The sequence below is a fragment of the Vespa velutina genome, chromosome 6 (genome assembly GCF_912470025.1).
Source record: "Vespa velutina chromosome 6, iVesVel2.1, whole genome shotgun sequence".
In the NCBI taxonomy this organism is placed as follows: Eukaryota; Metazoa; Arthropoda; class Insecta; order Hymenoptera; family Vespidae; genus Vespa; species Vespa velutina.
This window is the reverse complement of record NC_062193.1, coordinates 1,608,505-1,617,835: the sequence shown is the minus strand read 5'-3', so window position 1 is coordinate 1,617,835 and position 9,331 is coordinate 1,608,505. Positions and strand designations below refer to the sequence as shown.

Below are 9,331 nucleotides of genomic sequence, written 5' to 3'. Positions count from 1 at the left end.
TTTTGTTGATATATGCATTTATGTGATCATGTAGTGCATCTTAATAATAAGAATGCGTCATTTCAAGAAACATGAATGACAGGATGATCCATCCTGATTAAATATTAGTAAGTTATATAAATGCAATGTTTATATGTTACATATGAATAATATTTTAATCATAAATAATACATGCTATACTATCATACAATAATATTTCAAATTCCAAATACAAAGAAGCGAGCATAATAAACTTTATTATAGTATCTTATTTATTACTTAAAAAACTTACGCGTTATATTTGACTTAGGTTCTCTCAGGAAGTGACCTTTTACAAACAGTCACCATGGTGCTTAAACCATTGCTTCTTTTATTTCCCTCTTTTTATTAAAGACCTTCAAAAACAAAAGAATCTTCAAATTTGTCTGCTTTTTTTATATTTAAGTAAACTCACAAACTCGGAAAAATTTTTATTACTAACTTTAAATTTATCTATATAGATATCATCCAGAACAACTTCTCTTTTTGGACTTTCACTATCCGTCATTAAAATTGGATTGTTTATTTTTATTGAAAACTTTTATCTTTTATCTTTGCCATTTTTTTTAATTGTTTATCATCCATTGTTTCCAACTTTTTAATATCATTTTCCCAACATTGTTCTTCTTCATTTTGAAGTGTAATTGTCTATTTGCTTTGCTTCCACAATAAATGTTTTCTTCATTTGAAAGACAACCAATTATAAACAATAAAAATTTAATTGTTTTAATTGCTTATAATTGTTTATAATTGTTTAATTATTTTAATTATTTATAATTGTCTAAATGACATACCGTCGGTTAAACATGTTTGATACTACAAAACGTAAAAATCGTGAGATATTACGATTACTTCCTCTATAAAAAGAAAAATCGAATATAGTTGACCATTTCAAGATATGTAAAGCTAAATTATTGCTATATGCTTATAACTAAATCGTTTTACTTAACGACGAATCACTCGATCGGAAGTTACTTTATTCAAACGAGAGATTAGTACGATTAAGAATTTAACATAATCATAACATTAAAAAAGTAAAAAAATTATTCGCATTAATCTCGATCTTCACCTTTTTCATAGTTGTCAAATACGAGCATTGCATAAATTGGTTACGAGGTAGATCTAACTTTCACAACATATTAAACACCTCTTTTTCGATGTATGATTTATTAAGAACCGCTCGAGAGTAAGTTCCTATATCAGCATTTTAAGGCTGTTCATTATGTCTGGTATTTTAATTGTTTATGGCATTAATAAGATCAGGCATAATTCTTGATCGATTTTAATGAACAAAGTCTCATTTTAAAGATAAAGGTTTAATCTACGGCGCTGTTCAGGTGGAATTTTGAAAAAGCTTCATTTTCTTTGAAAAAATTGTGTTAAAAAATGATATTATTTCAAGAATTGTTTATGTACAAATAAAAAGCTGTTTCAAAAGTCCGCTGAAAAAGCATCGTAGATTAAATCTTCGTCTTTAAAATGAGACCTTGTTCATCAAAATTGGTCGAGAATTACTTCTATTCTTCCTAATAGTGAAATGAATGAAATACTGTTTTCGATATTTTTCGCGAAGAAAACGTTTAGTACTGTGGCGCCTCTCGAAATTTGTGGCAAAAGAGATGAAGCTTATACCCTCACTACTGATTTTCATATCACGCTTGAATGATGTATGTTTATGTCCGTGAAGTAGCGATAGTCTGCTTGGTTGTGTGCATAAATAGCTGATGCTCAGGTTTTTTGAACTTTTCCAAATTCAAAGAAATAGGTTTCACGATGCTCGCACGAAGAAGCTACGGTAACAACTCACTCGATCAATTTAATGAGGTTTGGCTAGATGATTCTATAGCAAAAGTAAGAAAATACGTATCCAATCGTTTATGTAAGGGATCTGAATTTCTAAAATATTGTTAAATTTTTGAAAAAATTATAGTTTCTTTTAGATTTTATAGACTAAAAAAATAGAGATTCTATAAACAATGTGTAGTACATTGGAAAGTGTCTGGATTCATAATTCAGAAATTGTAGATTCGAGACTAAATAATTCCGGTGGTTTTTTTTTATTGTATCAATGTAAACAAAAATAATGTACTAATTTACTTTTTTTTCCTTATTTGATAATTTAGTAAGGTATTACTATCCAAAATCTTATATTTATTTCCTCCAGTGATGGCTGATGTAAATTTCGCGGTGATCTGTGCTAGATAGGACACAGCAATAGTATAATTTTTTTCGATGACAAATGCATATAAAGTATATACATTTATCAATTATTTTTTCAAAATTAATAATTTGTGAATATATATATTATATATTATTTTTAATAAAGATCAAAACACGAGTTCTTTTTCACATTATCTACGAGATTTTTCTCCCAGTGCTATTTTGTTATGCTTTCCTCTGTAGGAATTCACTTCATATTATTCCTATTATTCCTATTATTACTATTATTACTATAATAATAATATGTAATATAATAATATAGTAATATGAAAAGTAATAAGAAGAAACAGAAGAATATACTTATATTATATACATCATGACATATATGATCATGGTAATTTATGATAACAAAAGAAGGAAAAATATATCAATTTACGTAGTGGTTGATGCACAAATTCTCAACAAATTATGTCCTTGATAATTTCGATACATGACAGTTCATCTAATACAAACGACATATAAAAAAAGTACAAAACGTTTCTTTTGTTTTCGTTCGCTATTATTTTCCTTGCCTTCCCACTTTATGATTTGTTGATGATAATGCTCTATGATAATGCATTTGTTTTCATATTATTTCTTGATCATAATCAGTCGAAGCTAATTGTCTTTACTATTATAATATAAAATATATTATATAATATCTAGATGTATATAAATAATATTTAACACTTTACCGACCGCTAGCGGTTCAACAGCATATGCACGTCCGACCGGCCGCTCAGCCGCAAATTTTCCCTGGCGCCGGCTGTTTTTCGGTCTAGATCATCGCACGGGAGTATTTGTGCGTTTCGTATACTCAGATAGAATTGTCCGCTTTCTGTTATTATAGGATATATTACAGGATAATTAGATTTAATAAAATGTTTTATTTTCAAGATATTAATGATAAATTACATTTATTTTATCTATTATAATGGCTTTCAGTTTAATAATTATGTAATAGTATCATAATCCATATATTGATATACTTGAAATAAGAAATAATTAATATTTTTTCAAGGTATGATACCGTTCAAAACAGCTAACTTTATACAGTGGAACATTGCCAAATTTGCAAACAAAACATGTTCTACTTCTTTTTTTTTGAACAGCACAAACTCTACATTGTCTTCGGGGTTTCACACTTCGACTGCTAGTTACTATATTTATAAGTTTATGTTTTCTGAAATTCGAGAGTCTTCCGGAATTGTCTAATTTAGGTGCTCTCCTTGTGAGTGCAGAACTGGGTATATCGTCATCTTGTTTCATACAATTAGTTTCATTATCCACGAAAGTGCAACCTTGTACAGGAAATTCTTGTACGTAATAGTTTTTCCGTCTAAAACTGTGTATTGCTTTAAATGAATTAAAAAGCGCACAGTTTATAAAAAACATTACCATCTGTTTAGTTCATTTTTTTGTTTTTCTGAAAATGGAATAGTATGCAAGATATTGGTCCGCACGATCTACGCCCTTCATATATCTGTTATAATCTATAATCTAGGCTTTTATAATCTAGGCTTTTGTATTGGGGCATTTGATCTTTTACTTCTGCTTGTGGATTCCTTCAATTGTGCAGAATGTATAATAGATATCATATTTACATTTCTTCTGCCATTATTCCATACTTCTAACAAAATTTGATGATTCCTACGGAATTCGTGTTGACCTCTTGAAAGTCGTAATGTTTGTAGTGATGAAGGAAAACCTCTATTTTTTCGAATGGTTCCGCACACTCGCACTTTATTTCGCAGTAGAATTTTAGCCATTTTGACGCTATTATAATAATTATCTTGATAAATGTGGTGCCATATGGTTTCATATGGTTCAATAACCGTGATAGGCTATTTTTAGGTAGCCCCGAGAAAAAAGCGATTAATAGACTATCGGTCGGTAGGGGTGGCGATAAAAAGCCGATTAATAAGCTATCGGTCGGTAAGCATTGGCAACAAAAAGCCGATTAATAGGCTATCGGTCGGTAAAGTGTTAAGTACACTTTTATTATTATTATTAAATTGTATTATATTATATTACATTATATTACATTATTATTATCATTATTATCATTATCATCATTATCATCATTATCATCATTATCATCATCAGTAACAGTAATAATAACATATTTTTATAGTAGTAGTATTAATAGCTATAGTATAGAGTGAACTAGTCCTATAGGGGTAACCACGTAAAAAAAAGCGCTGGGAGTCTATTTCATAGGTAGTGTGGAAATGAATTCATATTTTAATTTGTATTAAAAAAATATAATATATAAGTATTCATTAATTATTTTTAAGAAGAAATTGGACAAATTCTTATTTTTGTCACCGAGTTATATACTAATTCTTATATGTATCAATTGTATTTATTATTTTCTATGCATTTATCGTAAAACAAGTGCATACCGACGTCGTATTTAGCATGGATCACTGCGAGACGTACGATAACATCAGAGAAAGATATACTTATGAGAGACTGAAAAGTTTGAATTCACAGTCTATTAAATTATTTACTCTAGTTCACAAATTGTTATGTAAAAACCAATTGTTATGTATGCGTGAGAGAGGAATAATCAACAACACAAGCTTATACACCGATATGATAGAGGCATGGTAGGGACAGCATTTCCCGCTTGTATTTGTAATTCATATTTTATCTATATCTGTCGCTGAAGTCACATACGCTTTGAATAAAAGGTAGTAAACTTAACCGTTTACGTACCAGAGGGTTTTGACAAAACATGATCGAAAAACGTCAAGGAGCGCGATCGCGCTTCTTCGATTACATATCGAAAAAAGCCGAAGAGCACGATAGTGCTTGTCATGTTCAATGTGGTAAACAACGAGGCCGCGCTTCTCATGTTTAGAATAGGCAATTTAGAATAGGTAACAACAAAATACAAATTGGTTTACTGATAGCGATGCGACGTACATGCATCTGAAAGGCTGAGCGCGCTTCGACAAATTTCGGGCGGGACCGTCATTTATTTGTTTCGGCCAAATGCTTTGAGTTTTTTCAACACAAAATCTGAAGAGCGCGAAAGTGGCTCGTAGTACGCAAACGGTTAATTACAGCACGAAATCGCCTCTCTCTCTCTCTCTCTCTCTCTCTCTCTCTCTCTCTCTCTCTCTCTCTCTTTCTCTCTCTCTCTCTCTCTCTCTCTCTCTTTCTCTCTCTCTCTCTCTTTCTCTCTCTCTTCCTTTGGTAAACATACTAGCCGCAATTATAAGACAGGAAAGAAACCATCCATTAGATTTCGATACATCTAAATGCTTTTCGGAGCATTAATTCCTTCATATGCTCGCTATTTCACCAATACGTTTCTAGAAGAAAAAGAAGAAGAAAAGTAAAAAGAAAAAAAGAAAACCGATTAATAAACGTTACGCATTAAATTTTTCCTAACTCGATGATCTATATCGAACGATCTGATGTTTACGTATTCCATTCGATCTCCGATATTCGGCAAGATTGACTCAAAGCGTGCTTCTATTTTAACTCCATAATCAGTTATTTTCTGTTTCCACACGGCAGTTTCCGCATTCGGATCAATGAAGCGAATGTTGATTTTGGACCGCTTGCTTATAAGAGAGAGAGAATTTTTAGGAAATGTATATAGTTAAATCCACCTTTTCAATTGTTCTATCGATTTTTCATTTCAGATATCAAATTATCCAATTCATTCGAGATAATTTTAATTGAAATCGCTCGATGCGAATCCACCCTTATGTATTTTATGATCGAGCCACTGTAACGGACATTTAATCGCGCCTTTATGAAAGTTCAACTTGTCGTATTCGCTTTTCACGTTTAATCTGCAAACCAGGTCATCGGATATCGATCACAAGTAGCCTCGCGCGCTACTATGACATTCGCCGTCGAATAGGACGTTAACGCACGACGACTTTATCGTGCATTTAGTTGATAATGCCGATGTAAATCCTATTTTCGATAGAAAATATAAATGAGTAAGATGAAAGGAGAGCAAATATATATTTGATTTCGTTTACATCCAGCGGAAGCCAAGCCGTGAGTAAAATCGAACCATCGCAAGATGAAAGTGAATTATTCCGTCTAATTCAACTTTCAAAAGGACACTGCTCGACGTTAGTTTCAGACACGTGTGTTCCTACGCCCGTCGTTAAATTTATTTGTGCCTTTGCCGCGAGAAGACATGAGCGCGGATCGTTCTCTTCACGATTATGATGGATTATCGTACTCTGGTTCAAAATGCAAATTCCGCATGAAATTGAAATTATTCTAAGATAACTAAGAATTCAATGTAGGAGGATTAATTCGTTTCGGACAAGAGTCTTCATAGATTTTGCATTTTTCCCCGTAGCCGATAAGCAGATCGAGATTTCGTAGGAAATTCTCGGAAGAACATTAGGTCGCGGAATAAAAAGTCTATTACACAGGCATTTAATGATACAATTCGATCCAACGAAATTTGTATCTCTATCTTCTTCCCTCGTGCTTATTTCTTATCGTACGTATTTCTGATCCGAAAATAATTCAATGGTCAAAATAAAAAGCGTCGCACTATTATTAGTGGTATAATACCGTGGAATTTCGGTCACTAAGTTATGAAACAACAAGAATCTATTCGTTAACGCTAAAGCGTAGCCGCCTGTGATATAATCTCTGTTTGTGATATAAAAGAGTTGACGAAACATCGATCGCGATCAACCCTGTGACTTTCCTGACCGATTAGGTATAAGAGAATGAGTTTAACGAAACAGAATAATTGAGTTTTTATTTCGGACGAGAGGTCTCCTCAACTTATGAAATTTTTAGTCAACTCGTAATTTAATGTGACGTTATCGCAAAAGTGATTTTTTTTAACAATCATCTTTTTGGTGTATAAATATTAAAATAACACCATTGTTTTTGAGTGACATATGAAAGACCCTATACTTGATACTGTCAGAGTTATTTAATTTCGGCATGTTATATTAGAGGTGCATGAATGTAATCTTTCTATGTTCAATTCCTTCTATTGGTATCATATTCTTCACTGAAGCTGATCATTCGATGAGTATATCGGTACCGATTAGAGCGGCAGAAGTCGTCAAAATGTTTGATTTTCATCAATTATTAAACTGCCTTTAATATCGAGTCCGTATTCGGTGAAGAATTATCTAATTGCCAATGGTTTTTTTTCAATTCCCCAGCTGGTATTATTATTTGAAGTAGGGATATCGAATTGACCACTAATTTTGAACATGAAGTGCGCGACCTGTTTTTATATATCGCTCTGAATATTAAAGTAATTATTTTCGACACTGTTCATTCCATTCAAATGATATATTTTATTAATGAGTTTCACGCTCGATTTTGAATGAGTTCTCTTTTTTCAATAATTCTAAAAATTGTTCTTTAGCATACATTGAGTCCTTATTACATAAATCAATGAATATGAAAGGAAAATTTTTTAATGGGATGCCGAGGATTTCTTCTTTTTTTCGAATTGCGAACTCGACTTTTTTTATTTACATATTATAAAATAAAGTTGTCTGTATCTTTATTTGACAATCTATCATTAATTTTACTATGTACCACATCTCCGGAAATCATACTGGTAAATATGCACTTAAGTACTTTATGAACCTAAGTAGGGCAATGTTTTCTTTCCTTGGTAGCATTTTTTTTAAATTACTTGTGAGATTAAACTAATAAGCTTACTAAGCGTTATTCAACTGTATTAAGAAATACTATGTATATATATAAAGATATGTATACAATCATAGTATATAAAAGTAAATATAAAAATGATAGTGTGTATTTCAAACTAATAAATAATTTGTTTTTTGTGTTTGAATTTGAATTAGAATTTAAATATAATTGCAAAATATTACTTTCGTTTATATCGATGCAATAAAAGGAAAACTGACGGTATCGTCCAGTCTCGAATCTACGATTCCTGAATTACGTTTTTGTTTATACATATATATATACATATTGGGTTGGCAACTAAGTAATTGCCGGATTGCAAATAAGAAGGAAACGACAAAATCCGCAATCACTTAGTTGCCAACGCAATATATGTATATATCTAATCTTTATTAACAATATAATAAAAATATACATCTATATATTTAAAAAATTAAATATATAAAGGTATTTATAGTCTTTGGGTCTAAAAATGTAGTACCTACTTAATTATTGACCTCTATCTACTTATGTAACTGTAGTTTTGGAATTTTTATAATATCTAATTTTTATACTATATAATATATAGTATAAAAATATCACATCTCTGGTATTACATAATACTAATTATCTTATAACATGTATATGTATAATCTACATGTACTAATTATGTCTTAATTATAGAAAAACAAGTTAGAAAAGTCTACCTACAGGAATTATTTTAAGTACTAAATTAAGTACTAAAGAAATCAGTCTTTATATAAATTAAATATTAATAGTTCGTCATAAAGCAATTTATATTTGTACTCGAAGGCTATATTGTAGCTTCTTATATTAGTAATATTTTTTAGTAATTCATTGTGCTTTAACTGATTTTGATAAAATCTTTCTATTAATCCTTTAATAGAAAGGGTAGAAGATAGAATATTAACCCTTTAATATGTTTATCTATGCATTCAAATTCTGCTTCTTGGTATTGATAACCTTGATGTATACTTGTTGACTAATAGTCAATCATTTTCAGATATTTACTTTGTAAGATTTAGAGATGTTTCATATAATTGCGTTATAATAGCTTATATTAAACTAGGTTATATTAAACTGGTGCTATATATGCTATGATAGATTTCAGTAGGATTTTATATATCAGTTTTTTTCTTTTTAACAAAGACCAGTAAGTTATATATATATGATGTTAAATTTTTATAAACTGTTATCAGCTGAAAGATTTTGATACCTTTCTTTTCTTTTTGCAGGAACTATTATTTCTGCTTTTACTGCATTTACTGATATTTTTCAATATTTGTAATAAACTTCTAGTTGATGTATGTGTTCTGTATTAGTTTTATTGCTATTATTACAGAAAAAGAACATTCATATATAAAACATGCTTACTCTAACTTTTTATTTGCTAACTTTTCTTCTACTGATAGGATTAAATATTTATTATTTAGATATTAGTAAA

The 9,331-nt window shown here is 30.3% G+C and overlaps 1 long non-coding RNA gene across 2 annotated transcripts; it reads right to left on the bottom strand.

Moving 5' to 3' along the window:
- Positions 1-1,284, bottom strand: LOC124949744. Of its 2 annotated transcripts, XR_007101161.1 has the most exons (4): positions 1,088-1,284; positions 813-875; positions 461-697; positions 1-374 (listed from the first exon to the last, which is right to left on the bottom strand). It is a non-coding gene; the product is annotated as an uncharacterized LOC124949744 (long non-coding RNA). The 2 variants fall into 2 exon arrangements; XR_007101160.1 differs by having other exon boundaries at positions 461-875.
- Positions 1,285-9,331: the final 8,047 nt, after the last annotated feature.